At 49.4% G+C, this 13,384-nt stretch overlaps 1 protein-coding gene across 1 annotated transcript in view; it reads left to right on the top strand.

Moving 5' to 3' along the window:
- Nucleotides 1-1,250: 1,250 nt before the first annotated feature.
- The window catches only part of LOC135909598 (protein Wnt-9a-like), a 30,321-nt gene continuing 18,187 nt past the window's right edge, over nt 1,251-13,384 (top strand). The window contains exon 1 of the mRNA XM_065441574.2: nt 1,251-1,550. The gene's annotated coding sequence lies outside the window, so the exon portion shown is untranslated. The remainder of the gene's footprint in view (nt 1,551-13,384) is intronic.

The following is a 13,384-nucleotide window of genomic DNA, read 5'->3' on the forward strand; positions in this document are numbered from 1 at the left end:
GTGCAGGCATGCGTCCTCGCCAGGACTGACTTGGAGACTAAGTTGAGCCTCCTCGACCAGGCCCGGTGCGTGGCGGTGGCCAACGGAGTCCTGCACTGAGAACCCGCCCTCCTGCCCCCATAACCTTATTTTCCCTCTATAATGTTATTTCTATCTCTATCTCTCTCTATGTGAACATGTCTGACTGAGCGAGTAACAAGAAAGTCTTCGACGACGTGCACTTTGTCGGGGTCAGGTTGGACACCGCTAGCACTAACAAGGTGACCGAGAACGGTGATGTGGCGTCGGACGAAACTACACTTGGAAGACTAAGTCGCAGGCCAGCTCTCTTAAACACACAAGAATGGCCGACAAGCGGGTCAGGTGGCTCTCAAAAGTAGGCGAAAATACAATCACTTCATCTAGATAGCAAAGACAATTGGACCATTTATAGCCCCTCAGGAGAGAATCGATCCGTTCGAATGAATGCATGGAAAACCTTGATCTCTCTTTAAGAGGAAGGGAACAAGGTGATAGAGCGGTAGAAGGCGGAGAGACTACTTGAGGTAGGCATCCACTACCTTCTCGGCACACCCCAGGATGGCCTCCTGAAAGTCGGTCCTGGCGCTGCGCAGGGCAGCTTCTCCCTGCTCCCCACTACTTATTGTTCAACCAAGGGTTCTAACCGTGCCGGAGGTACGGGAAGAAGCTGCTATTGCCATAACAATGACTTCTTCCGAATGCAAAATCATAGTCAGCGACTCCAAATCTGCTGCTTAAATTTTCACGAGGGGACGCATATCGCCCGAAGCACTACGGATTATGTTGACCGGCTATAAAGACGAAAGAGTTAGGAATGTGCAGATTATATGGGCACCGGCTCACTCTGGCTTGACTGGTAACGAACACGTGCACGACGCAGTCCGAGGTTTTGCTCACTGGCCGGCGACGATGGCGACTCCGTCACCGACCTGTCTATCACGGGCGCCGGTCTGCTACGAAAGTCGAGAAGTGACAGGCTGCTCACCAACAAAGCTATTAGTGAGCGTTATAGGCTAGGTAGAACAAAGTACCTTCCATCAATGGGCTACCTTAGCCAGAGCGCAAGTCGAATTATGAAAAGTATGTGGCTCCATGGAGGCCGTCTAAGACGTCATAGATTCGGGGCAGTGCCGCAGTGGGTACATGTCCTCGCACAGGGCACGCTTTACCTGTGTCGATCCGATGCTGGACGACGAAGAAGACTGAGAGAACGATTACCGAAGTCATAGATGTCTTTGTACGAGTCCGGAAGGCGCCGAAAGTCGGCAGCTGGAGCGGAAGAAAGGTCAGCGGGAGTAATTCCGGCAAAGAAATCGCGCGTAGTACTGGACGTGGTGAGGACGAAGGATGAACTGAAGAAGAAAGAAATTTTATTATAAAGTGAAAGGATTGATATGGTAGGACCGGTGCGATCCAGGGCGTAAATCTCGCAGTCTTCGGCAGAAGTGATGGCGGCGTGCGACGTACCTGCCGGAATGAGTTGAGAAGAGGCCGTGCAGTTCAATAGGGAAATGGAGACGAGGCTGTCGGTGAGTCACGAGCGTGTTAGTAACGGCAAAATTATTGGCAAGCAGAACGTCTGTTACAGGGGGCAACACATAATTTATATCATGGACAGGAGGACGGATGGACATGGCGATATACATGGCGGCTTGACGGCGCATGCGTACATATTCGAGGGAGCAGAGACGGGAAAAATGCCTTCTTAGAGCATCGATAAGGTGAGTTAATTCGAGTTGCAGGAGGCCGGTCGCGAAGTCAATGGGAACAGAGAGAGAGAGAGGAAAGGGAAAGGCAGGGAGGTTAACGAGAGGGGAAGCTCCGGTTTGCAACCCTACGCTGGGGAAAGAGGGGAGGGGGAGGTAAAGTGATAAAGTAGAGATAAAGAAAGGAGCACAGACATGCAATCACAGTCGGTCAGGACAGAAATGTTTATAATGTCCAGACTTAAGATAACGTTACAAGAGCATCGCTCAAGAACGGTACACAAAACAGAAGTTGAATGACAAGCGACGGTGACGCGGGTAGTGCACATTCCAAGGACGGTAGATTTTCCTCCATCGATCACTCTTATAATGTGGGGTAGAACAGGTGTGACCACTTCTTTATGCGAAAGCGAAGGCCAGAGCTCATAACAGAAATATGAGACCCGGTGTCGACAAGTGCAGAGATGGTTACGCCATCAACTTCATCGTCCAGCATGCATCGACGGGTCCGCTGAGTGACTGGAGGGTTTTCGGAAATAGCGTTGCGAATGCTGCGTTGCCTCAGGGCGCTGCATCGCCTATATTATAGTTTTCTGTAGGGAAGAAGTCGCGATTGATCGGTGACGGGGAACGGGCGCTGGAAGGGCTGCGAACGCCACTGGTGACCTCTAGGTGACGGCGAGCGTCTGGACCATGTTGTGGCAGCGTCAGGATTTTATCAGTGTGTTGTAAATAATGGCTTGAAACGGCTGCGCTCAAAGCGGCGAGGATGGGCAAATGACGCCGTACGTAGCGGGGACGACAAGCGGTTTCCACAGCATCGAGCGCCGTGACCGACACGGCGGCAGCTAAAGCAGGCAGCCCGATAGCATATCGAGTAAGAAATTCCTCAGTTCGCCAGTAAGCCGGGTTGCGAGAGCGCGGAGATGATGACGAGGTAAGGATGCCGGTGGCGCAGAAGCGGACATGGGGCAGGCGACGGTGTAAGCAGCGCGAACACCGATGTATGAGAGTTCGTTTCGCGCGATGCCTTGCACGAGTGAAACAGCTAGCGTGTTCGAGTCGCAGGCGCCGTGGAGTAGGTATAAAAGAGGTTAGCTGGGGCCGTTGCTTTAAATTCGGGGCGGACAATCCTCGTCAACTCGGGTGAAGTGGCGAAAGGTGAGACAGCGGGCACTTTTCACACTAAGACGTCGCGGCGGTGTTATGAAGCCGGGCGAATGGCCGTTCAATACGGCGGCTCCTGGCCTGCGCGAAGCTCTGGCACTTCTCCCTATTGGCATTCAGGGTAGCAAAATGTACACGAAGTACATTAGCAAATTGAATGCGTTGCCTGCTCTCCCCTTCAAGGCGTGCCCAACATTGTCAGACTCTGCCATGACACTCTTAGCTTTGCAGCTGAGCGCCTGCACATCCTCGGCGTAGGGTATAGGTACGACTCCGAGGACGTCTGGGCGCGGGTTGATAACTCTTTCTTCGCAGCGATTTTTCCACCGAAGGGCTTACCGAACAGGTCACGGAGCTTTTGCTTAGACGAGTCCCAGCTACCACCGTTCGTCGCCACTATTCTCAAACCACAACTTCGTCGTTCCATTGAGATGGAAAATCAGATTGGCCAACCTGACTGTCGGCTCTCAGTGACTGTCATCGCACGCCCGTTCGTATACTGCGCCACCCAGTCCTCAATGTCATCGGTCCCGATGAACGTCACAGGGTCTCGAGGGCGTGGTAACAGAATCCTGGTTGCCGAACCAGACGCCATGGTGGTCGCACCGCCGTGACGACCGCTTCGCATCTCCGTCGCCTGGCGAGAGTGCACCTCCACTAATGTGTGACGTGGCGCCAAATAGGCGAAGAGTTGTTGTTGTTGTTCTGAGTAGTCGTGGCACATACCCACAGTGGGGATTGGCCAAGAATCGGGTGGTTCAATTAGGTGCATAAAAATAGTAAGGCACGGTTTACGTAGAGGCTATTTACATCTGGAGGTAGCCAAGGTGGCCGAAAGAAGAAACGCGCAACGTCGTGTCGATAGTCTTCTTCATTACTCCGAGGAAACGGTTCGTAACATTAATTATTTATTTATATTTGCATGTATTTATTTATAAATGCTGCGATATCTGCCATGAGATCATAGCAGGGTAGTACAGCTTATTATACACAACAAAATGAAAGGAAGTGCATACATGAGATGCACGTCAAGTTTTGCATGCAGAATTACATATACAGGGTATCCCAACTATCAGGCAAAAAAGATTTAAAAATATGCAAATGCCACGTAGCTGCATGGACAGAAGCAAGATAATGTAGTGTGCCGTCGCTTGGAGATACTCAGAATATCTTTTGCATTTTGCCTAATTACATATACCTAGTCTTAATTAATGAACTCAAATATTATAATTTGATGAAAATTGTCAATGAAGCAATTGTAGGGAACACGATAAACTCCCGATAGAGCTTTCTGTTGCTCAATACGTGCTACATAAAAGTGTTTTTCTGAGCGCGAAAGAAGCCCGCGAGTATACACACACAGTTGCCGCGCGCGCGGCAGTTTTGAATGTATTCACGCGTTCCTCTCAATGAGAAATTTACTGCGAACTTAGCCGTCTGAAACACGAAGGAGGTGAAAAGAAGGCGTTTCCTGCATTCCCTGATGTCTCTTCGTGCCGTGAGTAAGATGACGGTGGCCTGGCTTCACCTTAAGGACATCGTCTCCACTCCAGAACTTTGTTAAAACATCCTTAGTCTGCATGCACAGACGGGCGTTGTTCCCTTCGAGTCGATGTGCCCAAGCAAAGAACGGTAATGGCGACATGAGGGAATAATTGATGGCGAAGTTCATGCCTTCACACAGTGCGCATTTAAAGATTTGCCGCCCCATGACGGGTTATGTGGCGTGCCTTAAAATTGCAGATGACAGCAAGCACAAGATGGATCTTGGTAACGGCACCGCCGAAGAATGCCCATCCGGCGATATTTCAAACGGTTTCACTCAGTGCTCTTACGTTCCTGCCGTTTAAAGGCACGGAGTCCTACAATTATACTCACGAAACATTTTCTGTGTTCGATGCGAAAGCACTCTCAAGGAAGAATACATTAGTAAATCTAATTCAATATAAATGATGCATACATTGTTTACCGCCATCTATGTTGTGAGGGGCTTGCCATCAGACGGCAGGTATCAGAAAGAACGTTTCCGTCCGGAATCTTTTTTTTACGCAGCCGGTACGCGTAATCGTCACTGGCGCAGCCTTTTGCCGTTTAACTGCCGAAGCTTTTGCAAACCGCAGTTGTGAGCGCTCCTTTTCGCCAACGGAGCTGCCGCCCTATTACGCTATAACAAACAGTCGCCATTCTCGAAATCGCCATCTTGTCCTCCATCATTAGATATGAGAAAAAAAAGCACATCCGCGCATTTCCTTGTGAAAGAGAGTCAACAGGGTACGTGGCTCTTTTTTTTTTGCTTCTCTATGTATAGCTGACTGATCTGGCCACTTTATGTATATATCGCCTTGTGATAGCGCCAGAGATATATGTACACGCACTGGCACACGATATATGGTACACGGCGGCAACGTAACGGCGCAACTGCAAACCTAACGGCACACCGTGGATATACCGTCGCTTTGTTGTCGCGGCTAGCCCGCTTTTGCTTTTGATCCCTGTTCCATACTAGTTCGCGGAGCGTCTGGTTAACTCCCTGCCAGCATTTCTGACTTAGAAAGCTCTCAGTGACACAGGGAAGAGAGAATTAGTCGACGCAGCGGTGCACTATAGTCACGGATTCAACGCCGCGACGAGTCTGTCGTGTCGTCCAGCTGTTGCGGCGAGCGCCTGGCAGTAACCCATCAAATACACAAAGGATTCACTTACCGTGATATGGTTGCTAGAAGTTGAGTCTTCTAGGTCAATTTTGCCAAGCACGAACGGTTGTACCGAAATGCGCGGGCACTAGACAAAAATGGCTGACGCAACCGACGAAACAGACGAACTCTTTGTTGTGCACGCTACAAAGTCCGGACTCAGCTGTGCTCTTCCGCGGCAGCGCGGAGGAGTGGTGCGGCAACTCCGAACGGAAAAATAGTACGTAGACGGTATGTTTGCCTTAAATTAAAAAAGAACAGGACATTACTCGGCCAACACATATGCTGTACATTGAGCTAGCTGGCTATATTAAAGCTGACTTGCAAGCTGAAAATTAGAGAATATGTTGTGGAGAGACGAGGGGCGGCGTTTCTCGTCTTATTGGACTTGGATGTTAGATGTTATCCGGATTGGCAACACCTCCTGCGCGGTGCGGAAACACTTTATTCAGGATTTTTTATTCGGAGCAATAGCTCTTATACCGGTGTCACACGGCTACTTTAGACAGCGATCGAGCACGATCCGGATCGAAATTCTCGACCGCGATTGACCCCCTCGCGCAGCTTCCGTGAAGGAGCCAATCGCGATCGACGACTGGGTGCACGGTTGGGGCTGAAGCGCGGAGAAGAAAGCTTTCGACGAGAGGGCTGAATGCAAGCTGTGTATAGTTCCTACGGAGAGAGAGAGAGATAAAACTTTATTATGTCCTTGATGGGGTTAAGGGGTGGCGGGGGTCGGGAGGCTAACCCCCAATCCCCCCCTTCCTCAGACGGCGCCCAGTCCTTGCTTTCTGGCGGCTTCTTCGGCCATCCGGACGGACCAGAGCTGCTCCTCTGGGTCCAAGCTGAGCAGCAATGTCTCCCACTGCTCGGCCGTGCTAATGATGCGTGTGTTAGCGCGGGAGGTGTTGGTGGGTGAGGCTTTGGGGCATTGCCAAATAATATGATCGAGGTCAGCGCGGGTCTTGCACGCTTTGCAGAGTGGGGAGTATGCATCGGGGTACATGCGGTTGTAAAGCACGGGGTTCGGAAAAGTTCGTGTCTGAAGGAGTCGCCAAGTGGTGGATTGAGATTAGTGTTTTGTGTGCTGGGGGGTAGCGTAACCGCGCTCTGCTTTAGTGCAGGAGAATTTCTCTGAACGTAATCATTCGGTCCCGCGCGTGACCGCGATGCAGAACAGAGGGCTGGTCGGGATCGGAACACGCAGGTGAAGGATGATGCACCCGGTGTGCGAAAGCTCGGGCGGCATCGTGGGCGGCTTCGTTTCCAGCCAGACCCGAGTGACCAGGGGCCCAGATGATCTGCACGCGGCGTTGCCTTGGGGGAGGAGTGCCAGAGAGAATCTTCTGCGCTTGGGGTGCTATCAGTCCTCTTGCGTAGTTACGAATGGCCGTTTTTGAATCGCTGATGATGCAGTGTGCATTGGTAGCCGCGTAGGCCAAAGCGATGGCCGTTTCTTCTCCTACTTCGGGTTGCGTGGCGAATATTGATGCGGCCGCGGAGAGGCGGTACTGCGAACCCGCGACTGCGACGACAGCCATGGCGTTTTGGTTGGGGTACTCTGCTGCGTCCACGTATGTTACGTCAGCGGCTTGATCGTAGCACTTTCGTAGTTGTTTAGCTCTTTCTGCACGTCGCTCCGGATTGTGTTCAGGGTGCATATTGCAAGGTATGGTCGGGATAACTAGCTGAGCACGAATGTTTGGAGGGATGGGTACTTTCGGTCTGAATTGGGTGGTGTAGGTTATGCCTATAGGGTGCCTAGAATGTGCCTGCCCGTGGTGGAATTGGCGAGTCGTTCGTATTGGCTAATACGGTGCGCTTCAATAAGCTCGTCTATGGTGTTATGAATGCCGAGGGCGTCCAGTTTCTCGTTAGAGGTGGTGATGGGAAGATGTAGGGCTTGTTTATAGGCCCTCTTGATCATGGTATTGAGTTTGAGCTTGTCAGTTGCATTGAGGCTAAGGTACAGGGCGACATAGGTGATCCTGCTTAGGGCGTAGGCGGTTACTAGGCGTATAAGGTTGCTTTCTTTCATGCCGTGATGTCGATTTCCGATGCGTGCAATGAGGCGAGTGGTTTGGTGTACATGTTTATCTAATTGCTTGAGTATCTCCATGTTTCTGCCGTTTTGTTGGATGCGTAAGTCAAGGATACGAATGCTAGGTACTGTAGGTATGCGTTGCAGGTGCACGTGGAGTTCTATCTCGGGTGGATGAGGGTCTGGACGTCGACCTCCCCAATTAGGCTTGTACAGAAGGAGCTCCGATTTCTGTGGGGAACACGCCAGGCCGCGCGGTTCTACGTATGCAACGACCTCGTTGATGGCTTGCTGCAGCGTGTCTTGGATGTTCCCGTCGCTGCCCCCGGTGACCCACAGGGTGATATCGTCTGCGTAGAGGCTATGCTTGAGGTTGGGTATGCTAGCTAATGCAGGCGGTAGTCCGAGCAAGGCCACGTTAAACAGAAAAGGGGATAGAACCGATCCTTGCGGCGTGCATTTGCTGCCGAAGTGAATAATTGGGGACTGCAACCCTCCGATGGTAATGGTGGCCGTGCGACCTGTATTAAAATTCTTCACGTAGTTATATGTTCGATGTCCAACCTGGAGTTGTTCCAGTTGGTTCAGTATGGCCTAATGCGTGACGTTATCGAAGGCCTTGGTTAGGTCTAGCCCCAAGATGGCTCTGGTGTCCAGCCTGGAGCTTTCGTCGCCATCGATAATTTGGTGCTTGAGCTGAAATATATATTGAGCAGAAAGTTTCGGGCGGAAGCCAACAATGGTATTGGGGAAGAAGTCGTCCTTCATATGTCTGTGTAAGCGTGTGAGGATGACGTGTTCGAGGACCTTTCCGACACATGAAGTCAGGGAGATAGGGCGGAGGTTTTCGAGTAGGAGGCGCTTCCTGGGTTTGGGAATCATAATAATTTTCGCTTCTTTCCATTGTGAGGGAAGGTTTCCAGTTTCCCAGTATGTGTTAAAATAAGCTGTGAGGGCTAGTGTAGAATCCTCATCTAGGTTGCGAAGCACATTATGCCATCAGGTCCCGGGGCTGAGCTAGGGCGAAGTGCGAGGATGGCTTCACGTACTTCTGCTGCTTGTATGGGCGCGTCCAGGTGGTCGTTAGCGGTGCCTGTGTATGCTGGAGCGGGTGTAGTAGGTTGAGGTCCTATGTATCGGTCTATCAATTCTTGAAGAACTTGTGCGTCCGTGCCCGGATGGGTGTGAATAATTTTTTGCAAGTTGTGCTGTTGTGTGTTCTTGCTGTTGGCCGGATCGAGGAGACAACGGAGGATATTCCACGTTTTGGGCAGATTTGGTTGCCGCTCCATGATGTCACATGTGCTGTGCCAATTTTGACCAGTAAGTTGTTGTGCATAGTCTTCGATGTGAAGGGTGAGAATACTAATACGTTTCCTGAGCGTTCGGTTGAGCTTGTTGTGTTTGTATCTGCGTTGCAGACTGGCAAGGGCTTCCCACATATGCAGTAACTTGCTATCTGCCTCCTGCGGATGTTGCAACCAAATCTGTGCCGATCGCGGAGTCTATGCAATTGAAGGTGTGCCCATTCTGACACCAGTGCACGATATGTAACCTCGCGAGGACCTTAATGTAGCTTGTAACGCGCGGGTCGATCTTGGAGGCTGTGCAATCAAAGGTACGAGTGGCAGATCCTGATAATGATACCGCATTACAGTCGCACTGGTGTAGCATGTGGATTCCTTAGCTTCTTTGCTTCGTTCTCCTGTTTTGGCGCGGGTGTCTTGCCGAGCAGACGTATGCGGGGGTCTCTCGCGCTATTGATGCGTGGAGAGAGAAAGCACGAAGGACAGCGGCGTGGCGGAGTTTGGAGAGGAAACACGTACGTAGTGGTGCTGACTTATACCTCGCGTATGGTGCTCGCATAGTTCAGTGCGACCCAACGACGAGCGTCTTGATTGGGAAGTGCAATCGATATAACACTCTATGCCAGCGTGCTGGACACCAAGAAGGAGGCTGTGGTGGCAGTAAATAAAGGAAATTAAGCCGTCTATTTATTTATGTATGATGTATTTCTTTTCCTCGTTCTTTTTTTTTAATGAGCACGCTTCGTGATTGTCACGTGACGCTCCTTCCAGCTGTATTTTTCTTGTTTGCATTTCATAACCATGGCGTTAACATAAAGGCGGACGCATGAGGTACTTGAGATGACCTCTTAGGCAAGCGATATGATAGATTAGAGCACATCACGGGCCCAATTGTTCGCCCAGGGCACGCCGTATGAAGCAGAGGCCAGACCCGGGCTCGTAACTATATGAACGGACCCGGCCTGAGCTTGCCGGAGGAACTTAGTCTACAGGGCGTCCCACGTAACTTGAGCTTTAAAAACTTGACTTTAGAAATAGAAGATGCGTCGGAAGCGATTTAAACTGAACGCATACTATTCGCACTGGCCTATGGTAACTCAGACATCTTCTTGTTTTTCGCATTACTCACTAATTCATTAAGTTTAATTACCCAACTTTGTAATTATTGGCGGAAGACTCCGAATATGATAAGCAGATCTGTAGAGCACCTTCAGAAACCACCGATTGCGTTGTTTCCTGTACGGATTGCGTTGTTTCCTGTACGATACGTCTCACGTAGTTTTTTTCCGGGTTGCAAAGAAAGCCCGCGAAATATGAAAAAAAAAAATAGTCACGTCGCGGTGCGCTTGCCTGTATATATAGTGGTACCGTGTTTCTCAAGCGTACGTTCGGTGAACAAGGTCGGCTGCATCGTGACTGGCGAGGGGGAAGCGGCAGCAATTTCTTATCTTATCTCCTCGGCAGCGCTCGGCGAGCAGCATGCATTTGCATCGTCATCTCACGGGAGCCACCGGCCTAAGGGAAATTAATGGAAATGAAAGTGGACGAAAAAAACAACTTGCCGCAGGTGGGGAACGATCCCACAACCTTCGCATTACGCGTACGATGCTCTACCATTTGAGGTACCGCGGTTGTTGGCTTCTTATGATATGACTAATAAGTATCGGGCCCCTCGGTTAATCCCCTTTCTTCTCGTTTATTACATGACGAGGGTCTCGAATCCGGCAACATTGATGCCTTCAGGTAGCATGTGTATTTATTGGCCGGTTGCCTTCGCCCAAAAAGATCACGTTCTCGTGACGCCTACGGCAGAAAGGATGTTCCACATCCGCTGCCAAGGTCTGTGAGTGGTGGCGCTGGCTAGGGTTTCACTCCCAGGGTTCTACTAGGAAACACAAATACCCAAGAAAGTGGATGGGGAAACGGCGCCGCGGTAGCTCAATTGGTGGAGCATCGCACGCGAAATGCGAGGGTTGTGGGATTGTTCCCCACCTGCGGCAAGTTGTTTTTTCCTCCACTTTTATTTCCATTAATTTATCGTTTTCTTTATTTGATTTATTAAGCACAAGTAATTTCCGCTATGTTCTCCACGGTGCCAGTGGTTGTTGGCTTCTTACGATATATATATATATATATATATATATATATATATATATATATATATATATATATATATATATATATATATATATATATATATATATATATATATATATATATATAATGACGGGCAAAGCATTGCATACGCCATTAACAAAGGCGTTCTGCAAGGAAGTGTATTAAGTCCAGTTCTCTTCAATGCAGCAATAGCAGGCTTGCCAGCAATGCTTCTGGCAGACGTAAACATATCTATGTATGCTGACGACATTTGCATATGGACATCGCATAAAACTCTAGAGGTTATCAAGCATCGGCTGCAGGAAGCTTTAAATGCAATAGGTGATTATTTAAGAGAACTGAGCATGCAGATATCTAATGCCAATCAGTTTTTTTGTCCTTCACGAGAAAAAAGGTTAGGAATTTCAGTCTTTCAAGAGACGGTCATGAGATCGAGCTGGTTCGGAAGTATCGTTTTCTCGGCGTCATATTAGACCACCGGCTTCGGCGGACACATCATTTGATCGCCCTTGAGGACCAAATTAGTTGTGTGATAAATATTCTCAGCAGGATCGCAGATACGAAGCGGGGTGGAACAACTGCATCCCTGCTTCACGTTCACTCAGCACTTGGCCGTCATAGAATTGCTTGCTCCACCTCTCTATTGTACAAATTATCTGCAACGTGCCTCTGCCGTCTGCAGCTGTTGCAAGCTCGAAGTTTACGAGTGTGTATAGGAGTCCCGCAAGCTACGTCCAGTCACCACACTATTGCAGAAGCGCGGGAACCGCATTTCAGCGTAATTTGCAGCCTGGAAACATGCCGGTATCTCTTCAGAATTTCTACCCAGCATTCTGCACACCCACTTCTCTCTCTGATAGAGGACCGTCCGGGTGCACAGCTACACGCCATGTTTCAAGAGCGTAAATCACGATTTTTCACGATCAGTGTTTTTTGCACTCAGACATATGCTACCCACCATGGCTTCTGCAGGCACCCAACGAAGAAACGTCAATCGAAGAGCTTAAAAATAAAAGAGTCGTTTCCACATTTGCCGCGAAAAAATTAGCGTTACATCAGCTATTTGACAAGTGCCAGAAATTTATTCACGTCTACATGGACGGTTCTGTAATCAGAGAAAGTGCAACTGCAGCTTACGTTATATCATCCTTACAGTTAGAGTACGCATGTCGGCTAAAGACGCACGTCGTCACCAACAATAGTAGAATTAGTGTAAATTCTCCAAGTCACCTACTTTATCAAAATATATGAGACATCAAAAAAGTGGGTGATTTGTACGGACTCCTTATCTGCTTCAGCATGTCTAGAAAATATTGACGACAGCCAACCACACGCACGAATAACATACGCAGTACGGAAGAGTTTACTTCAGGCTAATGAAGAAAAACTTGAAGTGATAATACAGTGGGTCCCGTGGCATGCTGGTATAGCAGGCAATGAATTGGATGACTTGGCAAATTTTCCCATAAGGATGCAGAAATTCAGCTCATCCCTGTATCGGACGTGTGTACTGATTATATCAGCGCGGATGCGCATCTGTGATGCGCAGTTGTACAGCGCGCTGCATTCATGTCTTTATAAGCCATGCTCTCAATAAACCTTCGTTCTTTCCTGCACTGACCATGTCTCGCATATGGTGCGGAAAGGACTTTCTCTTACCCGACCTTCACCCACCATGCCTCGTCGGAATGAAGCGTGACTTCCTAATTCGTCCAAAGCTTATCTGACCCAAAGCTTATCGAAAGCCTGGCGAACATGCCGACACCAACGTCAAAGACTGACGTCCAGCGGATGCTGGGAGTGCTGAACTATTTCAGCAAATTCGTGCCACGGTTGTCCGAGCGAACGACGCTTTTACGAGAGCTTATCAAGTCCCGCGCAGAGTTCCAATGGACAGAAAACCACGCGAAAGAGTGGCAAATCTTAACGCAAGTTTTGACTACCGCCCCCCTGCTTGCAATCTTTGATCCGCAACGAGAAACTAAGATAACGTGCGACGCATCAAAGGAAGGTGTTGGTGCAGCATTATTGCAAGGCTACAATGGTGAATGGCGACCGGTAGCGTATGCATCTCGTGTATTAACCCGAGCCGAGCAAAGCTATGCACAAATTGAAAAGGAGGCGCTCGGAATTTGTTTTGGCTGTGAAAGGTTTCACGAGTTTGTGTACGGAAGAAAAGTGCTTATCGAAACAGACCATAAGCCGCTTATAGCGATCGCGCAAAAGGAAATCGCCGACATGCCACCGCGAGTGCAAAGATTCTTTTTGCGGCTACTAAAATACAACTTTGTCTTGCAGTACATTCCCGGGAAACAGCTGGTTCTCGCTTAC

Source organism: Dermacentor albipictus, chromosome 1 (genome assembly GCF_038994185.2).
Source record: "Dermacentor albipictus isolate Rhodes 1998 colony chromosome 1, USDA_Dalb.pri_finalv2, whole genome shotgun sequence".
Lineage (NCBI taxonomy): Eukaryota > Metazoa > Arthropoda > Arachnida > Ixodida > Ixodidae > Dermacentor > Dermacentor albipictus.